The 6,000-nt window shown below is 56.1% G+C and overlaps 1 long non-coding RNA gene across 3 annotated transcripts; it reads right to left on the reverse strand.

Annotated features, from left to right (window-relative positions):
* Positions 1-1,716: 1,716 nt before the first annotated feature.
* On the reverse strand, positions 1,717-5,537 carry LOC137228220 (uncharacterized). 3 transcript variants are annotated; one of them, XR_010945206.1, is made up of 4 exons: positions 3,377-5,537; positions 3,157-3,224; positions 2,479-2,728; positions 1,717-2,052 (listed from the first exon to the last, which is right to left on the reverse strand). It is a non-coding gene; the product is annotated as an uncharacterized lncRNA (long non-coding RNA). The 3 variants fall into 3 exon arrangements; XR_010945204.1 differs by having other exon boundaries at positions 3,157-5,537; XR_010945205.1 differs by lacking the exon at positions 2,479-2,728 and having other exon boundaries at positions 3,157-5,537.
* Positions 5,538-6,000: the final 463 nt, after the last annotated feature.

Below are 6,000 nucleotides of genomic sequence, written 5' to 3' on the forward strand. Positions count from 1 at the left end.
TTTGCCACCTGAGCAGGACTGAGGCCAGTGGCCCTGGGGCTTCAATCTGAAAAGTTAAGGGAAGGTAAGAGTGATTCTCTGCCTCTCCTCCAGGACCCCACCTCAGTTCTTCCATCAAGGGGGGTAATGAAATCTGCCTGCCCTCTACCTAGGGAGACGGGGTGGGTGGGGTGAGGGGAGGAACTAACTTCTAAGGAGAGCCTGTTATGTGTGGAGCATTTTGCAGGCTGCATATTGTTTAATCTTCACAAACTGTAAGAGGAGTATTTCCAAACCCTGTGTGACTGCAAGGAAGCTGAAGTGCAGAGAGGAGGGACCTGGCCAGAGCCACAAATCTGTGCCTGCAAACAAACTCCAGGTGCCCTCACTACCATGCTGTGCTTCTAGCAATATCCTGGGAGCTGATGACACACTGAGGGGTCCTGCAGCCTGGCCAGGTCTCCCGGTGACCTTGAGAGGGAGTTGAGCTGCCTTCCATGAGCCTCTAACATGCACTCCTAGAGGGTGATTGAGGCCATGGGAACTTCGGGAGCAGGGACTTGAAGCTTTGGGCACTGTACAAGCTGTAGGGCCTTTATACCTATTCCTCCAAAATACCCATGAGAGCCAAAGTTACCAGACTCCCTTACTCAGCCAGGGGAGCCCAGAGTCCACCACACATGTCCCTCAGTGTCACTTTTCTTGCCCCACCACACCGGCATTGAGAAGATTTAAACTCAAATTCACTGGACTTGTTTCTGCTTTACCACTAATATCTCAACTGAATCCAGAGCTCTCCCCTTCAGCCTGGGGAGGCCTGGGAAGGGATTAACACGGTTCCTAACTTCCAAGGGCCACCTCTGCCCTTTCTCCACTTGTCAGGGCCAGAGGTTATAGTCTGTCCAGTGAGCAAAAGGGACCACCCACCCCTAAGCTGGGGGGAGGACTTGACCGTGGGGCTCTGGAAACCCACGTGTCAACTTTTGGCAGTGAAACCCCAGGAGCTCCAGCTCCCAAACATTGTTACTTGCGTCCCTCCACCTCCCAGCACTCATTGCCTCGTGGTGTCCTGGACTCCCCTTCCATCTACAGAGAGGCGGTCTGGTGACTGCTTGAGAAAATGCCTAGAGTTTGGATTTGAGGCATTGTGCGGAAGGTAGGATGAGAGAGCGAGAGAGAAAAGGCAAAGCCAGAAGGCAAGGGAGGAGGGTGTGCGGGCCTGTGGCAGGAGGCAACTGTGGATTGGGAGTTGCTTAGGGAAGCATTTCTTTTTGTTTCCTCTTCTCCGACAAAGACAGTCCCAGCCCAGATCCTCTCCATCCTCTAGTTACTTTCTCCTTTCCCTCTTTCTTTACTCTCCTGATGCTGAGCCTGGGCAGGAAGAATCATGGAGCAGGAACCCACATCCTTCTCCTCAGGGCAGTCTGCTGCACACAGTAGCGACTCCAGGTGCACACAGGACAAATTGTTTTAAAGAGTCCCTGCAGCCATACTCATCCCTGTTGAGCCCTCTCTTCCCTTTGGGCACGGTGGGGAAGTTCTGGGGCAGTTCCTGAACTGCTGGTTAATCTAAGAGCTCTGGACGCTCATTTCCCCTGGAGCAGTGTTCCAAGCTTAGAGGCAGCCAAATGAGTGGTCCTTATTTTTTAACCCTGCAGGGTATATTAATTCATTTTACAGTCATGGGGGGAGTGGGAGAGAGGGAGTGACTATGATGATTTCCTAAACGCCAATTAGTAAGTAACCCCTCTATCCCACCATTGCGTTTAATAAACAATGATTGATGATCTGACTCTGGTGACAAACAAGGCTGATAGACAAGTACAAACCAAGTTAGAAAGCCGCAGTGCGCTGGTGTATTTCTCCTCTATCATCCTCTGGTATAGTTTCTGCCCCTACTTGTGGCTGGTGGGCCACACTCAACTTTAGGAACCCCAAGTCCAAGAGGCTGAGCAGAGACTGAGACTAGGTTGCCAATTTGAGTTGAACTTGATCTTCCCGCCTCCAAGCAGGATGCCGCGACCCGGAAGTGATATCTCCTCGCCTGTCAGGGATTCTGGCAGTCTGGAAACTCTAAAAATCAAGAAATTCAAGAAGGAGATGAAAAGAACCAGAAACTGTAGTAAGAGAGGGAAAGCAAAAGGAAAACAATTGTGCACAAAAATCGAAGGGCTTTCGGAATTCTGCCTGCGTTTCCAACAACCCGAGTTAAAGCTTGTTTGTCTCCACTTCGCTGCGTTTCTCCACGCGGTTTCTAGCGCGCAGTTCCCTTGCTCAGTATCTCTGGGGTTCTTTGCGTGGGAAGGGCGCTTTCCAGCGCGGCTGGCCTCCTGGAGGGCTCTGCCCACGGGCGGTGGTAGGAAAGCTGGGGTCGCGGCCTGGTGGTGGGGGGAAGCCCCGGGGGGGGTGGTGCGGGCAGGTCCGGGCGAGGCCCTCACCGACCAGGTACCGGAGGGGTGCCCGCGCCGGCCGTCCCAGGGGAGCCTCTGGGCTGCTCACCGTTCCGGACAGCTGGGGCCAGAGTGATCTTATTACAGTTATTCATGGTCAGGATGATTTCTTAAGCCAAGACCAAAAATAAATGGCTCCAAGCGAGCACGCCAGTGCAGCTGCGCTCTGCGCGGTGGCTGTGAGTGGGGCTGGCACCAGCGACAACGTCCCCAGCTGCTGCTTCGGTATCACTCCGTGCCGGCGGAGAGGCGCACGACGGCGGCGGGCTGTGAGCTGCTGAGTGTGCAGTGGTGCGGGGCTGGAAGGCAGTTACGTGAAACAATTCGACCACACCGTGCTTATGGTCGGCGGAAATAGAAGACATCCCTGGCATACTTAAGAAGACTTACTACCCCCCCCCCCACTTCCTCCAAGAGGCAGGTTTAAAGTAAATCTCTCCTTTGCTAAGGATGACACCGCCCCCCGCCCCCCAAAGCATTCAAGAGTTCGGACAGATCTGCGACTCTTGTAGAATCAGGAATGTAGCGACGATCCAGATTGAGCCCCTTGCCAGAGGCTGAGTGGCAAATGCCTTAATGCATTTCGGGGCCAGGTGCACCTGGGCTGGATCCTGGCTTCTGGACTTACTGGCTTTATGATCTTGAGCCAGCGTCTTGGCCTCGCCGGGGTTGTTTTCGCGTTTGAAAAATGGGGACATATGCCCAATAAGGGTTTGAAAGTTCCTACCTCCTAGCCCTGGTGATCCTCATCGCTGCGTATTTATTCATCTTCGGGGAAATCACCGCACTTTCTTCCTAGAAACGCGGGAAACGTGACGGAACTGCCATCCCCTCTTCCCACCGCGAGGTGTGGCTTCCTAAGCAACGGCCTCCCTCCCCCGACCCGCGACTCTGGGGTCTCCAGGTCCTTCCCTTGGGTCTCACAAGCGCCTTGCCCCGTAATTTACATTCTCCGACCGGCGGGCGAGGTCTGATCCTTGCTTTCTTGCGACTGCTCTCCAGCCTGTTCTATAACCCTCTCGCTGCACGTCTGGAAAGCCCACATTAGAACGCCCCGGAGGATGATCCCTCCAAGCTGGCCGGAACCTGCGCAAAAACCCGGACTCGCGATGCCCGTGGAGCAAGAGCTCCTATCCACCTGCCGGGCGGGCCAGGACCCACGTGCGTGACTAGGGGGCCTGGGAGTGGGAACGATGCGAGGGCCAGCTGGCCGCAGGGACCAAGAGGCGACAACTGCACTGGCCCTGGAAGAACCCAGGGATTTGGGCCGTAGGGAGCCGCGTGGGCCTGGGCTCCTCAGCCCCTCCTCCGCCTTCACCCACGCAGAGAAGGGTTCAGGATTGGCGGGTGCTGCGCCCCGCTAACTGAGCGCTGCTTCCCAGGGAATCCTGCATTGCGGGCCAGGATCCCTTTAAAATTTTTTCACTAAGGAGAGTTAAACACCTTGCATATATTTCCATACTGGTCACGCCCTAATTATGGAAAATCGCGTTCCTCCTGCTGATGGGGCAGGAGGGTGCCGGGGCAGCGGAAGACTCTTGGAACTATACATAAATAGAAAAAAAAAATATTCAGTTTGGACCGTTTGTGGAGTGTCCGGAACCGACAGGTTGGCGGCTGGAAACGGGGGCTTCTATGTCACCTTGCAGTTGAGAGCTGGGTAGGCAACAGGTGAGTGAGATTGGGGCTGCCCCTGTAGGAGGTCAGGACTCCTTCCTGGGCTCGTATTTGGCCAGCACCACCATTCAACTGGGACCCAGTAAAATCTCTTAAGCTTGCAGACTTGGAAAGGGAGGAAGGTAGCCAGGCAACGGAATTGCGGAAACATCCTCTGGGTCACATGAACTTTACTGCAGATCAGGAAGTTATCTAACAGCTGCCAAAAATCTTCTGACTCCAGAGCTCCAAATGTTGACTGTTTCTCACACCTCACCACCGGAGTCTGCTGCCTTGGGGGTTATTCACATTTCCTATTCCCTTTCTGCTTCAATCTACCCCCACCTGCCTGGTTGCATTTGGCGATGATTTCCTTTTGTCCATTCCCGATACCATGTGGTTCCCATACTTACCTGGGCTGGCTCTTTCCCCACCCACCCTCCGCAGGGGGAATTCCAAATCTCCTGAGGAGGGAAAGCCGGGTTGAGAAAGGGTCAGAAAAAGGAAGCCGAGCCTAAGGCCAGGCGTGCAATATTATATTCTTCTCCGGGTGACTTTGAGTCATTCCAGAAAAAAAGTGCAACAAAATAAGTAATCTTAATGGGCCCCCTCCCTTTCTTCCACTAACGCGCTAACTCCCAAGTCCTGAGCCAGGTTCACGGGCAGGAACCTGGCCTTCTGTGGCCTGGTATCCCCAGAAGGGGCTGGTCAAGATCTGAGCACACAGTAGGCCCTGAGACAACTGATCCTGGTTGACAGACGGATGCTCTGAAGAAAAAGGAGCAATTGTTTGAGAGCAACTGTAAGTAAAGGCGCCAGGTGTGTCCAGTTAATTTCAGGCTCACAAAGGAGATCACCTCAGGAGGATCTACTCCCACTTTCAACACATCGACCAAACACGAGGGAGCCCGCTTCAGCTGACCCATTGAACGGACAGGGCATCATTATGACTTCTGCCGACAGTGTTCATCTCCTGACCCTCGAAGCTCGAGGTGAGCTGAGCCCGCCCGACCGAATTCACACTCAGACCAGCCTCACTCCAGACAACCAGGAGCAGACACCTTCCCGGAGGCGAGAGTGCAGAAAAGCCGTGTCTTCTGCGCCCAGTGAATTTACGCTAGCTAATGGGGCGCCCGGGCCGTGCCCGAGTACTCGCTACCACGGGTGGGGGCGGGGATGCTGAGATCGCGCCCTGATCCCCCGCTTCCTGGATTCCGCTTCTCTGGGCGGGCGGAGAGCAGACGCTGACTTGCTTGAGCACTGGAGCTTGATCGTGACTAACTGGAAGGGTCCTGCTGTCCCCCACCCGGACGTTACTGTCGGCTAAAGTTGTTACAGCTCTTTTTCGGCGCTAACCTTCCCTTACGCATTTGTAGCTACCCACAGACGCCGACTCCGTCCGCGTGGTGCGCACCCCGGAAGAGCTCGTGGAGACCCGGAAGCGGCGGGAGCTCCGACGTCGCTGCTCTCGCGGGCTAGCCCTTCCCGCCCCGCCCACTTGCGAGGCGCCGGGGTTGTCGAAGCCTCGCGTCGCGCGAGACCTGCGACCGCGTCCGCGCCGCCCTCCCGCCCGGCAGCGGGGGCTTTCCCGCTTCTGGGTGCCGGCCGTTGGCGGCTGTTGGCGGCCGTTACCTCCTCGTTCCCGGGAGGAGCCCGAGCGGATTTAGAGTCCTCGGAAGTCCGCCGTGCCGTCCGGCCACGGGTAGAGGGAGGCAAAGGGAAGGAGGACTTGACAGTGGGCCCGTGGGGGGCCATTCGGTAAACTCCAAAGAGCCGAGGGTCCTGAGGTAACTCCTAACTCTTAACCGCCGTGGGCAGGACGCCTCGGGGCCAGCCGGGCCGGTGTCCGCGACGGGAGAGCGCGGGGCCGCGGGCGTCGGGACAGCACCTCGGTCCACGTGGCCGGCCTACTGGG

Source organism: Pseudorca crassidens, chromosome 7 (genome assembly GCF_039906515.1).
Source record: "Pseudorca crassidens isolate mPseCra1 chromosome 7, mPseCra1.hap1, whole genome shotgun sequence".
Lineage (NCBI taxonomy): Eukaryota > Metazoa > Chordata > Mammalia > Artiodactyla > Delphinidae > Pseudorca > Pseudorca crassidens.